This window comes from Ovis canadensis, chromosome 25, assembly GCF_042477335.2.
Source record: "Ovis canadensis isolate MfBH-ARS-UI-01 breed Bighorn chromosome 25, ARS-UI_OviCan_v2, whole genome shotgun sequence".
In the NCBI taxonomy this organism is placed as follows: Eukaryota; Metazoa; Chordata; class Mammalia; order Artiodactyla; family Bovidae; genus Ovis; species Ovis canadensis.
In genome coordinates, this window is record NC_091269.1 from 54,729,368 (window position 1) to 54,748,554 (window position 19,187).

General features: G+C 40.0%; 1 protein-coding gene across 6 annotated transcripts in view; it reads left to right on the plus strand.

Moving 5' to 3' along the window:
- Positions 1 to 19,187, plus strand: part of NRG3 (neuregulin 3) — a 1,214,780-nt gene that overhangs the window by 488,468 nt on the left and 707,125 nt on the right. The window lies entirely within an intron of this gene.

The window sequence follows — 19,187 nt, forward strand, 5'->3', positions numbered from 1 at the left end:
ACGTTTATTTTGGTTTAATACCAGAAAGGATATGTTACTGTGAGAACAAAAACAAAAAAAAAAATCCGCCAAATATTGTTATAGGAAACATCTCTTACTGTAGCCCAGCTGTGTGCATTGCTACTTTAGAATAGTGTTTTTAAATGTTTTGTAAAATTGCAGCAACTGAAAGAGAGGCCTGGGCTGCGGTGCTTGCAGTGCTGAGCCTGTGGTGCTGGCGGCTACAGGGAGTCCCCTCTGTCACATCTTTCCCATCTGTATAGGCAGCAGCAGGTGGAACCGGAGCCGTTCGGTCTGTGGATTAGTCAATCACTTTTTCTAAAGACTCTGAGAGGCAAGCTTATTCCATTTTGTCTTCAGATCCTTATATGAAAATACCACTGTGGATAATGAGGCTGTTGTATGCATAATTTAACTTTAGGAAGCCTAAATTTCCTGCAAGGCAAATTGGTACCTAGAGGCATGCAATTTGCATTGGGATTTCAAGCCCTCCTCACGTCTATTGTCCCTGGTGTGGTGGTGTTTCTCTCCTAAATTATTTTCCCTTGTTCTTCGAATGCCAGGTTCGGAGACTGTAACCAGATTACCAGGGTCTCCATAATGAAAAGTGGCTTCAGAAGCCCTGCAGTGCCTGCTTTGACCAGAGCAGAGACTAGTCCCAGCACTCATGGACAGTCTGCACCACGAATAGGCTCCTTTAGCTGCCGCCTACCTCCTGGAGAGGGTGAGGACCAGCCGCGCCTGCCTGTGTCCAGAGTGGGCAGTGCTGATCCTCCATGGCTGACTTCGTAGATCAATCTGTCAATCTGTTTAGAGACAGACGGCTAGAGAACTGTCTGTCTGAGTTGCCTCAGGAAGAATTTGGCATCTTGGCTGAATCTTCCAGTGACAGACTGCTTTGCTCTTCTCTGGGCTGGAGAAGGTGGCTGTGCTGGCATGGGTACTGATTCCATTTTTCAAAGCCTTGAAGGTAAAGTTTTGTGTAAATGGATCGAGGGCTCAGGAAAACAATCTGCTGATTGTCTTCTAATATTTCATTTATCATCTGATGGGCAATGTCTATTGCACCGACAATGCATAGAAGCTCACATGTTAGTAAAGTCTAGCTCTTCAGAAATGATTTCTCCCAGGTAACATGTTTTTATTTTACTAAGATAAACCTTGGAAGCATGGTTTGTCAATATGTTCACTGTAACATTTTTGGATAATTTTGGTATTTGCTGAACAGGCCAGTTCACAGATAACTGGAAAACTTCATGGTGCTTAGCACAGAACCTTAGTCATTTCCAATGTCATCCCTAATTGGAGAAGTAAATGGCAACCCGCTCCAGTGTTCTTGCCTGGAGAATCCCAGGGACGATGGAGTCTGGTGGGCTGCCGTCTATGGGGTCGCACAGAATCGGACACGACTAAAGCGACTTAGCAGCAGCAGCAGCAGCAATGTCAACTAGTAACCAAAGAGAAGAGAGAGAAGGAGTGAAGAAAAAAAGAGGAAAAGAAAGGCTAGACATACAGATGGCATTTTAGCTCAGTGATAAAACTGGAGATCAATTTCAGATCAGTTTTTAAATTAGGAGATCTAAACCAGGCTTTAGGGTTTATTGGCTATTAAGCTGGGGAGCTAGAACAAGTCATTGCTTCAGTCTTTAGAATAAATACATTGGACTGCACTATTTATTACCTCTTCGAAATCTAACATTCAGGAAACCTTTAATTTATCCTCTAAACCAGGTAATTGTGATTATTTTCTTAGCTGGTGGGGATGTGTATATTGGCCACAAACAGGATAGCATATCCTGGGAAGAGAGAGATCCAAGGTCCCTGCAGGCCCCAAATCAGCTATCATTCTTCGAGTTCATACTATGCCATAGCTACATCAAGGTCCTTAAGTGCATTGTCTTTTGTATTCCTTAGAACTATGAAGTGGTTGTTATTTTCCTTCTTTTGTAGTTTAGGAAATAACAAATTAACTTGCTTAAGCTCCTTCAGGTGAGAAATGGGAGACTTGGAATTTGAATGTAGAACCTGCATGTTGAATTCTACTCTGTTCTGCCTCTGTAACCTCCCATTTGCCTGCTAGTGATCCCAAAGGTTAGGTCTTGAGAAGATAGGGATCCTCCTGCTACATTCTTGACTCTTTCATAGTTGTATGTTGCTAGCAGACACTGAAAAAGAGTATAGTGTGTTATGCTGGGGAGAAAGCATTTTTGCATAGCTCACACATGAACACTAATTAAAACAGAGTGGCATCATGCATCAAAAGACAGGATTAGACAGGCAACAGAGATATGCCCATTGACTGATGATGGAAAACTTTTTCTCAGTCTAGTTAACGTGGCTCTTCTTTTCTTGTCCCAAGACTGACAGTTGTTTCCTTGTTGGGGCAGTCACTAAGATTTGTTCCCGTTGCTGGATCTCCCAGGGCATCCGAGTGCTATCTGAGTTGGAGATTAATGGCATGACAATACCAGTGACAGTTGTGGCAGTGATATGTTGCTATAGTGGCAAGAAAAATTTCAAAAAGATAAAGAATTCCATCATCATATAATATTGTAGTAATATGTATTCTCCTAGCATACTAGAGAACCACTTTCATTCTTCTAGAAATGTGAGTTATAAATTGAATTCACTTTTATCATTATGATCTAATGCATATAGTCATAATCCAAATAGGAATGATTTGCCAAGAATCACCTATGTTGTGAAATAAGAAGATGTAGTTATTCAGTACTCATGATATGTCAGACATTGTACTGGTTTACAATAAGGATAAAAATACTAGGACTAAAAATTAGAATATTTTCTTCCCATCATCACACTTCAGTATGACATCCAGATGGATATGTCATTGAGCCTAGGAAGGTGAAGAATGTGTAAGCAGACATTGTGATTTCCATAAAGTTCAAACAATCTGAGATGAAACCAAATCTTATAGAAAAAAGACAGGAAGATTTAAATATAAGGACCTATATTGTTTAGTTAGTTCTGGCTTTCTAAATGTTTTCATAGGATTTTATTGAAGAAATTGGGTTCTGTATTGGCATTTACATTTGCTTTGCAGACGTTTAAAGTTAAGTACTTCCAATATTCATCGGTGTATATAACTTAATTTATAATTTTAAGATATTCAAGTAAGAAACAAGATATTAATTTTTGAAAATCCATATTTTCTACCTATGAAAGCATGTGTTCTGTGACTCAGTGAGGAAGGCAAATATTTTGGTGAATTGCAACCTGTAGAGGAAAGAGAAATGTTGATTATATTTCTTTACTTTTATGTCACAGAGTTGTACACAGTCATTTGATGATATTTGATATGATAATATTTGGAATGTAGTATGTGCAGAATTGTAGAAATAAAAAATTAGTTTAAAATGTCTCTTCTTCCAGCTCCTAAAATAAGCACTTCCTTCTAGAACACTTTTATTCAGAGTCTTCTGGTTAATATTATAGTGATAATGTATAATAAGAAGCAGAAAAAAAAGAGTGATATGTCTTCATAATTAAAATGAGGAACACTGTGGGAAGTATTTTCTGGATGCTTTTTAAAGAGTTTATTTTACTCTCAATCTCTAAATTCTGACAGTGTTGCTTTCAACATTTTATGATCTTTGGTTCCAAATACTATTTAGCATTGTTTATGCAAGCATGTCCCCACTCCAGTACTCTTGCCTGGAAAATCCCATGAACAGAGGAGCCTGGTAGGCTGCAGTCCATGGGGTCACTGAGGGTTGGACACGACTGAACGACTTCACTTTCACTTTTCAGTTTCATGCATTGGAAAAGGAAATGGCAACCCACTCCAGTGTTCTTGCCTGGAGAATCCCAGGGACAGGGGAGCCTGGTGGGCTGCCGTCTATGGGGTCGCACAGAGTCAGGCACGACTGAGGCGACTTAGCAGCAGCAGCAGCAGCAACAGCAGCAGGCAAGCATGTGACGCTTCCCCAGTGGCTCAGTGGTAAAGAATCCACCTGCAATTCAGGAGACAGAGGAGTGAAGTCGCTCAGTTGTGTCTGACTCTTTGCAACCCCGTAGACTATAGCCTACCAGGCTCCTCTGTCCATAGGATTTTCCAGGCAGTGGTACTGGATTGGGTTGCCATTTCCTTCTCCGGGGGATCTTCTTGACCTAGGAATCGAACCTGGGTCTCCCACATTGCAGGCAGAGGCTTTACTCTCTGAGCCACCAGGGAAGCCCAGGAGGCACAGGAGACGTGGGTTCAATCCCTGAGTCATGAAGATCCCCTGGCGGAGGGCATGGCAACCCCCTTCAGTATTCTTGCTGGGAAAATCCCATGGATAGAGGAGCGTGTGGGCTACAGGCCATGAGGGTCAGACATGACTGAAACACACACACACACATATCCAAACGTGTACACAATTGCCATGATCACTTTTTATCATGCTATGATAAAAACAATAACTGTAATGTACTTATGCTTTTTAAAAATCAAAACTGCCTGAAATGGAGGACTCAGATACAAGGGAGGCTAGGACTTCAGTAGTGTCAGTTGGGGTGGGACTTAGCCCTAGATTTTGGAATGTTCAACAACTCTTGTAGAGCTGTGATAAATTTCATTTGGCCATCATGTTATTATACTTTTTTACATATTGTTGGATTAAATTTTCTAAAATATTATTATGCATTTTTGCATCTATGTTTATAAAGAATACTTGTACATATCTTCTCAGTGATGCTCTTGCCTGGTTTCGTTTTCAGGGGAATATTGGCCTAATAAAGTAAGTTCTAGAATATTCCCTCCTCTTCAATTTTTTGGACAAGTTTGTATAGAATTGGTATATTTCTTTCTAAAATGTATGGTATAATTGCTTACTGAAGTCAATGGGATGAAAAATTCTGTAGGCCAGTTTCAACAACAATTCAATTAATTGATGTAGAAAATTTAATAATTAGTTATCTTCAGGGTAATTAAAGTTGGCTATATCTTGAGTTAACTGATAGTTTTTTTCCTTTCAATTAATTCACTCATTTCATCAAAGTATTTGATTTTATTAGCATAAAGTTCATAATACATTTATATGTTTCCTTCTGATAGCTCTAGACTCTATAGTGATGTCTTCTCTCTCATTTCTGATATTAGTCATTTTGCATTTCCTTTTATCATTTTTCTCCTAATAACTCAAGGTAAGTTAGTGAAATTTATTGATCTTCTTAAGTAAACAAGTTTTAGTTTCATTGCTTTTTCTTTCTTGTCTTCCTTTTTTCTATTTTATTGATTTGTGACCTCATAATTGTTTTTTCTCTCTACTTTAAATTTTATTTGATTTTGCTCTCCTGTTTCTTAATATGGAAACTAAGATCATTAGAATGAGGACTTTATTCTTTTCTAATGCTAGTTTCTTTCTTTTCTTTTTGTACAGTTCTTCTGTGTATTCTTGCCACCTCTTCTTAATATCTTCTGCTTCTGTTAGGTCCATACCATTTCTGTCCTTTATCGGGCCCATCTTTGCATGAAATGTTTCCTTGGTATCTCTAATTTTCTTGAAGAGATCTCTAGTCTTTCCTATTCTGTTGTTTTCCTCTATTTCTTTGCATTGATCGCTGAGGAAGGCTTTCTTATCTCTCCTTGCTATTCTTTGGGACTCTGTATTCAAATGGGAATATCTTTCTTTTTCTCCTTTGCTTTTAGCTTCTCTCCTTTTCACAGCTATTTGTAAGGCCTCCACAGACAGCCATTTTTCTTTTTTTGCATTTATTTTCCCTGGGGATGATCTTGATCCCTATCTCCTGTACAGTGTCACGTACCTCCATCCATAGATCATCAAGCACTCTTATCAGATCTAGTCCCTTAAATCTATTTCTCACTTGCACTGTATAATCATAAGGGATTTGATTTAGGTCATACCTGACTGCTCTAGTGGTTTTCCCTACTTCCTTCAATTTAAGTCTGAATTTGGCAATAAGGAGTTCATGATCTGAGCCGCAGTCAGCTCCCGGTCTTGTTTTTGCTGACTTTATAGAGCTTCTCCATCTTTGGCTGCAAAGAATATAATCAATCTAGTTTCGGTGTTGACCATCTGGTGATGTCCATGTGAAGAGTCTTCTCTTGTGCTGTATATTGTCACCCTGCTTATTTAACTTATATGCAGAGTACATCATGAGAAACGCTGGGCTGGAAGAAGCAGAAGCTGGAATCAAGATTGTCGGGAGAAATATCAATAACCTCAGATAGGCAGATGGCAGCACCCTTATGGCAGAAAGTGAAGAGGAACTAAAAAGCCTCTTGATGAAAGTGAAAGAGGAGAGTGAAAAAGTTGGCTTAAAGCTCAACATTCAGAAATCGTAGATCATGGCATCCAGTCCCATCACTTCATGGGAAATAGATGGGGAAACAGTGGAAACAGCAACAGAGTTTATTTTGGGGGGCTCCAAAATCACTGTAGATGGTGATTGCAGCCATGCAATTAAAAGACGTTTACTCCTTGGAAGGAAAGTTATGACCAACCTAGGCAGCATATTAAAAAGCAGAGATATTACTTTGTCAGCAAAGGTCCATCTAGTCAAGGCTATGGTTTTTCCAGTGGTCATGTATGGATGTGAGAGTTGGACTGTGAAGAAAGCTGAGAGCCGAAGAATTAATGCTTTTGAGCTGTGGTGTTGGAGAAGACTCTTGAGAGTCCCTTGGACTGCAAGGAGATCCAACCAGTCCATCCTAAAAGAAATCATTCCTGGGTGTTCATTGGAAGGACTGATGCTGACACTCCAATACTTTGGCCATCTCATGCGAAGAGCTGACTCATTGGAAAAGACTCTGATGCTGGGAGGGATTGGGGGCAGGAGGAGAAGGGGACGACAGAGGATGAGATGGCTGGATGGCATCACCAACTTGATGGACATGGGTTTGGGTAAACTCCAGGAGTTGGTGATGTACAGGGAGGCCTGGCATGCTGCGATTCATGGGGTCGCAAAGAGTCGGACACAACCGAGCAACTGAACTGAGCTGAACTGAATACAAGTTTCTAATGCTATAAATTTCCCTCAAAATTCTTCTTTAGCTACAGTCCATGAAGTTTTTACATGCTGTTTTTCATTTTCAGTCAATTTAATATTCTTTCTAATTTATTTTTATTTTTTCCTTTGTTGAATTACTTAGAAGTGTATATTTAATTCCCAAATATTTGTGCATTTGCCAAATGTCATTTTTAACAATTTCTAACCTAATTTCATTGTAATCAGAGAATATATATTTTATGAGCCAACTCCTTTTAAATATATTGAGACATTTTTAGGTACTAATAAGTTATATATCTGATAAATATCTCATGTATAGTAGGGAAAAACGTGCTTATCTTCTATTGTTGGTTGAAGTGTTCCATAACTCAATTTTGTCAAGATGGTTGATGCTGTTTTTCAAGTCTTGCATATCTTTATTGATTTGCTGTCTTCATCTCTCAATTATTGAGGGTAAGAATTGAGGAATGGATAGTTATTGTGAATTTGTTGATAGAGTTCTGTCATACACATTTACAATTGTTATGGGTCCTTAGAGAGTTGTCCCACCCATTTATCATTCTGTGGTGGTGGTGGTTTAGTTGCTAAATTGTGTCTGACTCTTGCAACCCCTTGGACTATAGCCTGCCGGCTCCTCTGTCCATGGGATTCTCCAGGCAAGGATACTGGGGTGGGTTGCCATTTCCTTCTCCAGTGGATCTTCCTAACCCGGGAATAGAACCTGGGTTTCCTGCACTGTAGACAGATTTTTACCAACTGAGCTACATGGGAAGCTCTGTCATTCTGTAATACCCCTTAATTTTTTCTGCTTTTGAAGTCTTAAGTCTTCCCTGGTGGCTCAGATGATAAAGCGTCTGCCTACAATGTGAGAGACCCGGGTTCAGTCCTTGGGTTGGGAAGATCCTCTGGAGAAGGAAATGGCAACCCACTCCAGTACTCTTGCCTGGAAAATTCCATGGATGGAGGAGTGTGATAGGCTGCAGTCCATGGGGCTGCAAAGAGTTGGACACGACTGAGCAACTTCACTTTCTTTCACTTTTGAAGTCTGCCTATCTGAGTTAATATAATGACTCCAGTTTTCACTGGTTATTGTGTGATGTGTTTTTACTCATTTATACTTTTAGCCTGTCTATAAATTTTATGTTTAAAGTGAGCTTCTTATAGGCAGCCTGTAATTGGGTCTTGTTCTTTAATCTAATTTGATCATCTCTGCCTTGTAATTCATTTGCATTTGCTTTGTTGTCTCATTACCTTTAGTTCCTTGTTTCATTATTTTTATGGTGTCTTTATTAGCATTTTGTAGTTTGTAGGGTGTTTCTTTAACTTTCATTATCTATCTACAAGTGATGTTTTGCCACTTAATACATAGTATATGAATTGTACACAATAGACTTTCATTTCTCCTCTTTCAACCTTTATGCTGTCATTATCAAATAGTTTATTTCTAGATTTATGTCAAACTTCGCAATACTTTGTTATTGTTTCTGCTTTAAACATTTGATTATATTTTGAAGTATTTTTTTAAAGAAAAAAGAAGTCTTTATATTTACCCACATAATTGCTATTTCTAGTGCTCCATATTCCTTTGTGTAGACCCAGATTTCTGGCAGGTATTTCTCTTTTGCCTGAAGGTCATCTTTTATTATTTCTTGTGGTGCAGTTCTGCAGCTGATGAATTCTTAGCTTCTATATGTCTGAACATGGCTTTATTGTATCTCTGTTATCAAAATATATTTTTGAGTAAAGAATTCTAGTTTAATTATTTTTGTTGGTTTCTCTTTGCTTTTTCCTTTCAGTTTTTTAGAGATATGTTCTGATGATGATTGTTTAATTGCTAAATTCTGTTTAACTCTTGTGGTCCAAGAATTGTAGCCTGCCAGGATCCTCTATTCATGGGATTTCACAGGCAAAAATACTAGAGTGGATTGCCATTTCCTTCTTCAGGGGATCTTCCTGACCCAGGGATCGAACCCAGGTCTCCTGCATTACAAGCAATCTCTTGCATTGCAGGCAGATTCTTCATCAACTGAGCCACCTCCTCTACTGACAGAAATTTCACTGTTTCTGACAAGAATCCTGCTGTCATGTGGATCTCTGTTCTTCAGTACATAACTTACATTTTCTCACTGGACATTATTAAGATTTGCTATTCCTTGTGTTATTGTAGAAAGTTGACTATGATGTGCCTTTATATAAGATTCTTCATCTTCTTATGCTTGGAATTTATTAAGCTTCATGACTCTGTAGATTTATAGTTTTCATCAGAATTTTTAAAATTTGGCTATTAAAATTTTTTTCTGTCCTTCTCTTCTTGGTGAGCTCCAATTCATGGGCATTTAGACTCTCATCCCAGAAGCAGAATTGGAGTGAGGATAGCATACGGTATTACAAAACCCAGTACATGGGCTGAGAATCAGTGGTAAGACTGGAGAAGCAACAGGGACCAGATGGATGCCCTTCATAGGTAACCTGCTTCTCACTCCTAGTTTGTCTGTGGGAGAGGCTGACTCAGCAGTCGGTGTGCCTGGGCTTTCAATCTGAAGATACTGGGGGCTACAACTGAGAAAGTTTGAAAAATGCAGGGATTAAATATAATTTGCTCTGTCTTTCATCTTCATTAATACAATTTTCCTTCACTATTGTAATAATTATCCAAGCAATGGCACCCCAAATTGGTTAGCTTTGGAGGAGGTAGAGATATGCATGCATTATGGAGATTTAGAGACCATCATTTTCCAATCACAAAGCAGTTATGCCTCAGATATGCTGGCAAACCAAATTCAGTTGCCTTGTATATCTTTCTTCGTGTTCACATGATGGCTAACATTTACTGTATATGTCTCCTTACATAGACCAGTGTATAGGACAATGTATACGAACAGTCATATGGCATATTGATTACAATGGGCTTCCGTAACAAAATATGTGACTTCAGTCACACCCCTTAGTGGCTAGAGAAGCATTCTAGACACAAGTGTTAAATCCATGTTTTTTCTTTTCCGTTTTTTTTTTTTTTTCTTAAAAATTTGGCCAGAGTCTCCACCATCCATGAATGTAGAGGAAAATGGTTTTTAGACCACCACCCCTACAGTCTCTTGTCAAGTCTGTGAATGGATTGAGTAAATGTTGCTCAATTTCTGTTTCAGTTCAGTTCAATTCAGTTCAGTCACTCAGTTGTGTCCGACTCTTTGTGACCCCATGAATCGCAGCACGCCAGGCCTCCCTGTCCATCACCAACTCCCGGAGTTCACTCAGACTCATGTCCATCGAGTCCATGATGGCATCCAGCCATCTCATCCTCTGTTGTCCCCTTCTCCTCCTGCCCCCAATCCCTCCCAGCATCAGAGTCTTTTCCAGTGAGTCAACACTTCGCATGAGGTTGGTTAGGGGCCTGCACCTGTCTTGGGATGATTTCAGGAGGCTTCACTATGTCCAATCATCTCTTATTCTCACACATACCTTCCATGGTGCCTGGTACATCATTGCTCAATAAAACCATTTGAACAAATGAAAGAACAGATGACACCTATTCAAGTACCCATGCTGGAGGAGAATGTGTGGGTGCATGCTAGAGGTTGATGAGCCAGGAATTTAAAGTTAGAATTTATTTATTCCTGCAGATTGCTTTAGCACTGCCTATTTTTAAAATTAGTAGATTCCTTTGTTTGTAGTACTTTTTGGTAACCGATCTGTTTTAAGAAATCAAAGAAAGTTCATGCAGACTGAAAATTGGAGCCATTTTCTGCATACCTTCCCTGCCCTAAGCAGGGTAGATGTAAAGCACAGTGAAGGATAAAATGATTGGACAGCTGAGGGCCATGCAGTCCCAGAAATGGCTGTTCCAGGAGCATGGGAGGAAATGTCAGCTCTTTCCATTTTTACAGAGGTATTTTTAGAGTGGCTTTTTTTCTCCTTGGCTCATGTCAGGGTGCTGCTTTATTATTGTGAAGCTGAATTCTACTGAAAATATAAGCTTTTTAAAAAAACTGTTATTTCTATTAAGACAGAGTTTATGTTACTTTTTTCTGTTTTATTTAAAAAATTTAATTTATTTATTTTAATTGTAGGCTAATTACTTTACAATATTGTAGTTGTTTTTGCCCTACATTGACATGAATCCTCCATGGGTATACATATGTTCCCCATCCTGAACCCCCCTCCCACCTCCCTCCCCATCCCATCCCTCAGGGTCATCCCAGTGCACCAGCCCTGAGTGCCCTGTCTCATCCATCGAACCTGGGCTGGTAATCTATTTCACATATGGTAATATACATGTTTCAATGCTATTTTCTCAAATCATCCCACCCTCGCCTTCTCCTACAGAGTCCAAAAGTCTGTTCTTTGCATCTGTGTCTCTTTTGCTGTCTTGCATATAGGGTCATTGTTACCATCTTTCTAAATTCTATATATATGCATTAATATACTGTATTGGTGTTTTTCTTTCTGACTTACTTTACTCAGGTTCCAGGAGTCTATGTTATTTCCATATCCATTATACTCTCTTATGAAAGTCTCATCTTTCCTGGGAGTATAATTAACATTTCTATTGTAATTTTTTTTTAAATTTCTTTTGTCTCAGTTACCTACAGCAAAGGTAAGTGATTGCATGGACTTTTTTTTTTAAGAAATGATTTGAAATTACATTTTAGGGGCACATTATTAGTTTGGGACAGATTGAAAGAGAAGACGCCGTGAAAAGTGGAAGTGAAAGTAGCTCAGTCATCTCTGACTCTTTGGGACACCATGGACTGCATAACCATGAAATTCTCCAGTCCAGAATACTGGAATGGGTGTCTGTTTCCTTCTCTAGGGCATCGTCCCAACCCAGTGATCGAACACTGTTGTTAGTGTTCTGCTCTATGTTCAGTCATTTTTACCATCTTTGCCTTAATTTTTTCATGATCACAAGTACATCATGCACTTATTTTTTATCTTTAATATATCTACCATTATATTATAATTATATTAACAGATATTTCAAAATTATCACTTATCATAACTTCATACATATCATAACTTCATAACTTATCTATAACTTCATAACCCCAGCGTGTGACTCCAGTAAATTTATTTAATGATTCCATCATTGGAAATATGTATGATTTTAACATTTCTCTCCATATAGTTAATATGGCAGCACATACCTTTGGACAAAACATTTCTCCATATTTAGGATGCTTTTCTGTAGGCAGACTCCATCTAGAATTACTAGGTTAAAAATGAGAAACGTTTTGATGCCTTTTGATAAATAACGCTTCTTCTAATCTGTTGTCCTGTCATGGGCACCTGATTCCTGACTACAGTTGCAAGTTTATCCATCTGGCTTCTTATGCAATCAGTGTAAATATATACCAGCTTAACATCTGAGATATAGTGATGTACATTAGGATTCTTTGCATAATGTACCTTTATCTGAAAATAGCATTGGTGATGACCTTCAGCAGATTTGACTAACGAAATGAGCCTATTGTCCACCCCTCCATTTAACATCTTGGCTCCAGCCATGAGTCAGGTCAGTCTGTGGTGTTAACTGAACATCATCCCAAGCTTCTCTCTGTTGTCTCTTGGCTTTTGTATCTGTAATTAGACTTACATAAAAGAATCAACCGTATTCTTAAATGGTTCTAAAACTGGGCTAATTTTATTTTATTGCTGTCCTAGGGATTCAGCTTTGTTCCAAGGCAGATGTGGCAAAACCCCTGTTATCACTGCCTGTGCCCGGGAGCACCTGCTGGGCCTGGTCCCCCTTTGTTCATGCGTTGGTGTCCACCTCCTCCCACTCCTTTCACTTGTTCCCTTCTCTCCTCTTATTCTTAGCCTGGCATTTATGCAAGTAGAGGTGATTTTATAGCTTCCCTGAGCTTTTCACGAAAAAGGAACCATTTCCAGATTGAATGCTATTTTTACCAGTCTGAGTTGTGTAAAAAGCTTTAGTTCTCTGATACTTTCTGGACCATTCTATTAGCATTCCCCTATACTGTAGACCCCTGGGTTTGATTTTAACTCAGCATTTCGTAACCTATGCCTCTATGGAAATGAAATTTCAATGGAAGCCAGGAATAAAGGTTCCCATGGTCCAATAAGCTCTGAAATGTGCTTCCAGAATTTTCCTCTTAAAGATTTGCATTCACATTACCATATCTGAAGGGTTGGAAGCATGGGAGAGAAACGCTTTAACCTAGTCTTTCCCCACTGAAGACCTGTTTGTGGTCTTTTGTTTTTCATTTTTGTTTTTGTTCTCTTTTTTCCTTATTTGTTATAACTATCCCTAGAGTAAGTTTTCCTGAAAACCTTCTCAGAAAAAAATCTGCTTTGATCATTCAGGCTGTTTATGAATGTGGCTGAAAATAAATGTTCTCCACAGTTGGAGCTGGAATGTGTACATATTGCTGTTGAGCCTATCAGAACCCTTCAGACATTTGGATAATATAATATCCGTGCAGTACTGACTGACTGCAGTGGAGAAGGGAGCAAGCTGAACACAGATAGGGTGCACAAGCAGAAACAGACAGAAGCCTAGGACTTTGACCTCCGTGTGCTCTGTGGGCAGAGAGCCAGTGACTACCCATAGCTGAGAAGTACATGAATTTCATGGGCAATTGTTTGTCCACCCGTTGGAATGCTTTAGGTTTGATTTCTCTGAACCATGTTCGTGTAAAGTTGTCTGTCACCCAAAAGCAATGATAAGAATGTTTTAAGTACTAGAGAGGGCTCATTGATTTCGTGGGAGCCATAGTGCTCCTCCTTTCACAGCTGTGAAACTAGTTTGCTGTGAAATAGAATTTCAGTTGGATGCAAAATTAATCAGCTTTCGCAGCTCTAATTTTGACCAGGACACTGTGACCGTGTGTTTGGTATTCGCTGAGTCTGAGTTTGAAAAAGTCTACACCTTGCATTTGTGTAGCATCGTGACACTACCACCTGTCTGTCAGATGCCAGAGGGAACAAGAGAATTGGGGAGGTGACAGCTTCTCTTCTGCTAATCAGGCTCTTCCTTGTGGCTTAGATCCAGGAATACTGTAGAAGGGACCCTAGTGGCTGTCTAGTCCAACCTTCTGCCCCATGGAATAAATCCCTACAGACCCATGATTAGTGGCCAGACTGCCCTGTGCTTTCATATACCTGTAATCATGGGAATCTACCGCCTTACAAAGGAGCCCGGTACATTTTTCAATCATATCTAGGCTTTGTGTATTTTTTCCTTGCCTGGATAAGCCAAAAAAGGCACATTCCATGTTGCCTTAGCTCTGTACTGGCATGAGTTCAATATTGCAGAGACAGTTACTTTTCTTATCTTTGATGGCTCTGATGTGATCAATTTGTGGTATTTTGATTTTAGGTGCTTGAGAGGTCCATATATAGAGAAAAACTGACTTTCGTGATCTGATGCTATCTGCCAAAACCCAGTCTCTTTAGGCAACTTTAAAATAGAAAGATATACATGTCTTCACAAGAAAGAGGATTAGGCAAATGTAGGCATTTATATTTGGTACAGTATCCGCACCCTAACCAAAAAAAAGGAAAAGACTGTTTTTTGTTTGTTTGTTTTTCTTATATAGGCAATCATACAGAAAGGATCAACAATCAGCTTCTTTAATGTAATTTTTTAAAAAAAAATTTTCAAAATCCTGCTTGCAAAGGGGAAACAGCCTGTTTTCAAAGAAGCTTTCAGTTTTGTAGTAAAATATAATGGAATGAACATTCTCAGCTCTGTTTGTTGATGTGATATATGCCTGCTTTTGCTTCTATAGAAAGTTAAATGATCTGTGATGATGAGAGAGACAGAGTGAGTGAATCATGGCCCCTGCCATCAAGGAGCTCAGGATCTCCCTGGTGGGGAGCAGGAATCACAAACACCCACCAAAATAGCTGGCACTCAAGACAGAGAGTGATGCGTGTTATAATAAAGAAATCAGCTGAGTCCTGAGGAAGCAGGGAGGAGGCCAAGGCTAATGCCAGCTGGGAGGACTCGGGAAGAGTGCACAGCTGAACTGACCTCTGACTTGTCTGTGGGGAAATGGATGGGAATTCAAAAGGCAGAGCTTAATGGGAGAGCATGGCCACATGGATGCATTTTCCTAGAACAGCTCCCAGTTTGGGATATGGGAGCATTTTAGTCCCTGAAGTCAACATTTTCCTAGGACATTTTCCCCTGTGCTGGTCTTGATCCAGAGCTAAGGTTTGAGGGATTCGTGTGTTCACATTATTGGTAGGTTAGTTTCATTTCTTAAAATTTTACATTTGTTTACTCATTTTATTTTTGGCTGTGCTGGGTCTTCGTTGTTGCCCGGGCTTTTCTCTAGTTGTGGTGTGCGGGCTTCTCATTGTGTGCCTTCTCTTGTTGAGGAGCATGGGCTCTGGAGCACAGGTTCAGTAGCCGTGGCACATGGGTTTAGTTGTTCCGAGGCATGTGGGATCTTTGCGGACCAGGGATTGAACCCGGGTCTGCTTAATTGGCAGGCGGGGAAGCCTGATACCTATACCGGTAGGATAGTTTTAAGTAAATATCTCTTTCAGTTCAGTTCAGTCGCTCAGTCGTGTCCGACTATTTGCTTCCCCATGAATCGCAACACGCCAGGCCTCCCTGTCCATCACCAACTCCCGGAGTTCACTCAGACTCACGTCCATCGAGTCAGTGATACCATCCAGCCATCTCATCCTCTGTCGTCCCCTTCTCCTCCTGCCCCCAATCCCTCCCAGCATCAGAGTCTTTTCCAATGAGTCAACTCTTCACATGAGGTGGCCAAAGTACTGGAGTTTCAGCTTTAGCATCATTCCTTCCAAAGAAATCCCAGGGCTGATCTCCTTCAGAATGGACTGGTTGGATCTCCTTGCAGTCCAAGGGATTCTCAAGAGTCTTCTCCAACACCACAGTTCAAAAGCATCAATTCTTCGGTGCTCAGCCTTCTTCACAGTCCAACTTTCACATCCAGACATGACCACAGGAAAAACCATAGCCTTGACTAGACGAACCTTAGTCGGCAAAGTAATGTCTCTGCTTTTGAATATGCTATCTAGGTTGGTCATAACTTTTCTTCCAAGGAGTAAGTGTCTTTTAATTTCATGGCTGCAGTCACCATCTGCAATGACTTTGGAGCCCAGAAAGATAAAGTCTGACACTGTTTCCACTGTGTCCTCATCTATTTCCCATGAAGTGATGGGACCAGATGCCATGATCTTCATTTTCTGAATGTTGAGCTTTAAGCCAACTTTTTCACTCTCCTCTTTCACTTTCATCAAGAGGCTTTTGAGTTCCTCTTCACTTTCTGCCATAAGGGTGGTGGTATCATCTGCACATCTGAGGGTATTGATATTTCTTCCAGCAATCTTGATTCCAGCTTGTGCTTCTTCCAGCCCAGCGTTTCTCATGATGTACTCTGCATATAAGTTAAAAAAGCAGGGTGACAATATACAGCCTTGACGTCCTCCTTTTCCTATTTGGAACCAGTCTGTTGTTCCATGTCCAGTTCTAACTGTGGCTTCCTGACCTGCATACAGATTTCTCAAGAGGCAGGTCAGGTGGTCTGGTATTCCCATCTCTTTCAGAATTTTCCACAGTTTATTGTGATCCACACAGTCAAAGGCTTTGACATAGTCAATAAAGCAGAAATAGATGGTTTTCTGGAACTCTCTTGCTTTTTCCATGATCCAGAGGATGTTGGCAATTTGATCTCTGGTTCCTCTACTTTTTCTAAAACCAGCTTGATCATCAGGAAGTTTGTGATTCACATATTGCTCAAGCCTGGCTTGGAGAATTTTGAGCATTGCTTTACTAGCATGTGAGCTGAGTGCAATTGTGCGGTAATTTGAGCATTCTTTGGCATTGCCTTTCTTTGGAATTGGAATGAAAACTGACCTTTTCCAGTCCTGTGGCCACTGCTGAGTTTTCCAAATTTGCTGGCATATCGAGTGCAGCACTTTCATAGCATGATCTTTCAGGATTTGGAACAGCTCCACTGGAATTCCATCACCTCCACTAGCTTTGTTCGTAGTGATGCTTTCTAAGGCCCACTTGACTTCACATTCCAAGATGTCTGGCTCTAGATGAGTGATCACATCATCATGATTATCTGGGTTGTGAAGCTCTTTTTTGTACAGTTCTTCTGTGTATTCTTGCCACCTCTTCTTAATATCTTCTGCTTCTGTTAGGTCCAGACCATTTCTGTCCTTTATTGAGCCCATCTTTGCATGAAATGCTCCCTTGGTATCTCTAATTTTCTTGAAGAGATCTCTAGTCTTTCCCATTCTGTTGTTTTCCTCTATTTCTTTGCATTGATCGCTGAAGAAGGCTTTCTTATCTCTTCTTGCTAAGTTTCTGGACTGTTCTCTCACCTGCTCAGAATGCCCACAGGTAGGCCCTCCTGGTTAATGTTTACACCCTGCCTAGACTCTTCGTCTGGGGTAGAGTCTCAGTGTATGTCTTCTTTTTCTTTGTGGAACACTGTCTTGATTGAGACAGGGAGGGGAAAAAGAAAAACAACAGTGGTCTTTTGGATGGCTTCAGTCAACCTGCCTTGCTGAAAACACTAGGAGAAGGAACCAGAGGAGGAGGGATAGGCCTTTCAATCTATGAGTGCAAACAACAGTCCCTCCAAGCAAATAGGATATGTAAATAAGAGCAATAGTCTCTCAATGGGGAGATTCTCAATAGGCACTCATATTCATTTGTTACTTTTTCTCCAAAATATAAAAAGAGTACATACAGGTATCAGGAGTTGCTCTTTCAGATCTCACAGTCTGGGGAAAGGGAGAAGACCATGTAAACTAGCCTTTTCAATGAAGCAAGATAAGGGCTGGGGCAAAGGGAGGGTGGAATTCTGGGCCTGTGAAGGCAGGTAAGAGAGGCTGCAGATAATAACTTGAGAAGAGGATATCTGAGCCAAGCAAGAATGAGGGGGGCTAAGGAGGAGGACTTTTATTATTATTATTATTAATTATGTGCACTCAGTGAGTAATTTTTGTGAAGAAAATGGTACATTTACCTTAATGAAGTTTACTTTGTAGTTAATTCACTGATGACCTTGGTGATATATGTATTTGATACACAATTAATATGAGAGGGACACGGATCACACTGATACATGAGTGTGTGCTGCAACAAAGATGCGGAGATGTTAATGACGTTCATCCAGTCTCACTAGAGCCTGGAAATTTTTCAATCATCTAATGGAATAACATGCATTTCTTCTAAAACTCTCAAGGCAAATGAATTTGAGCTCACCTTACATTAAGGTATACATTTTGGAAGCAGTGAATCCAACAAAAAGATATCAGAGCTCAAAGGAAGGGCTAACATTTCTTGAATGCATATTTGTGTTTTCTGTGTGTTAGTTTACTGAGTCCTCATAAAATCTTGTCTGATGTTGTTGGCTACCTGCTCACGTTTTCTCCTCTGTGGCCTCTCCTTCTGACTGCATTCCAGTTTGTTCTGGCAGTCAGTCCATTCTCCGTGTGCCTGTGTGCTTTCCCTAAGCTGCTCAGAGGAATGCCAGTCCCCGTGCTGGAGACTGCTGAAGAGGTGGCCAGGTGATGCAGTTCTATGCAAGATTCTGTCTAGAAGGGATGTATAAAGTCATGGCAGCTACTTGTGATGAGGGAGCCTAGCTTAAGGAGAAAGCCAGTGATGGCTGAGCAGGATGATTCCTGGGTCCATCCTGCTTCCATTTAGACACTGAGTTTGACAGCCCAGGAACCATGTCTTGTTAAGTGGGATAATGTTATTTTCCTTTTGATTTAAGCCATTTTGAGTTGAGATTTTGGTACTCTCAGCCAAAATCACTCTAACTGGCACAGGTGCAAACTCTCATTATCCCCATTTCATAGATAAAAGGACTGAAGGTTAAAGACATTAAGCAACCTATCCAAGATCTTACAACTAGGTAAGTATCCAAATCAGGATCACATTGAGGTCTATCTTATTTCAAAATCTGTTGCTTTCGTTTTTGGCTGTACTTCTCCTGGATGTATATATTTATTTGAAATAGATAACACCAAAGCATCTAAACCCATGTCAAACATTTTGAACAGCTCAGATATATAAAATAAGTAATTTGTAAAAAAGCTACCATCTGCCATCTTTTGTTTAGCAGTTGGGGATCTTTCTCTGTAAAGGGCCAGGTAAGTAAATGTTTTTGGCCTTTTAGGCTTTGCTGTCTCTACTTAACCAATTGTAGCTCAGAAGCAGCCATAGATGATGTATAAACAAATGAGCTTAG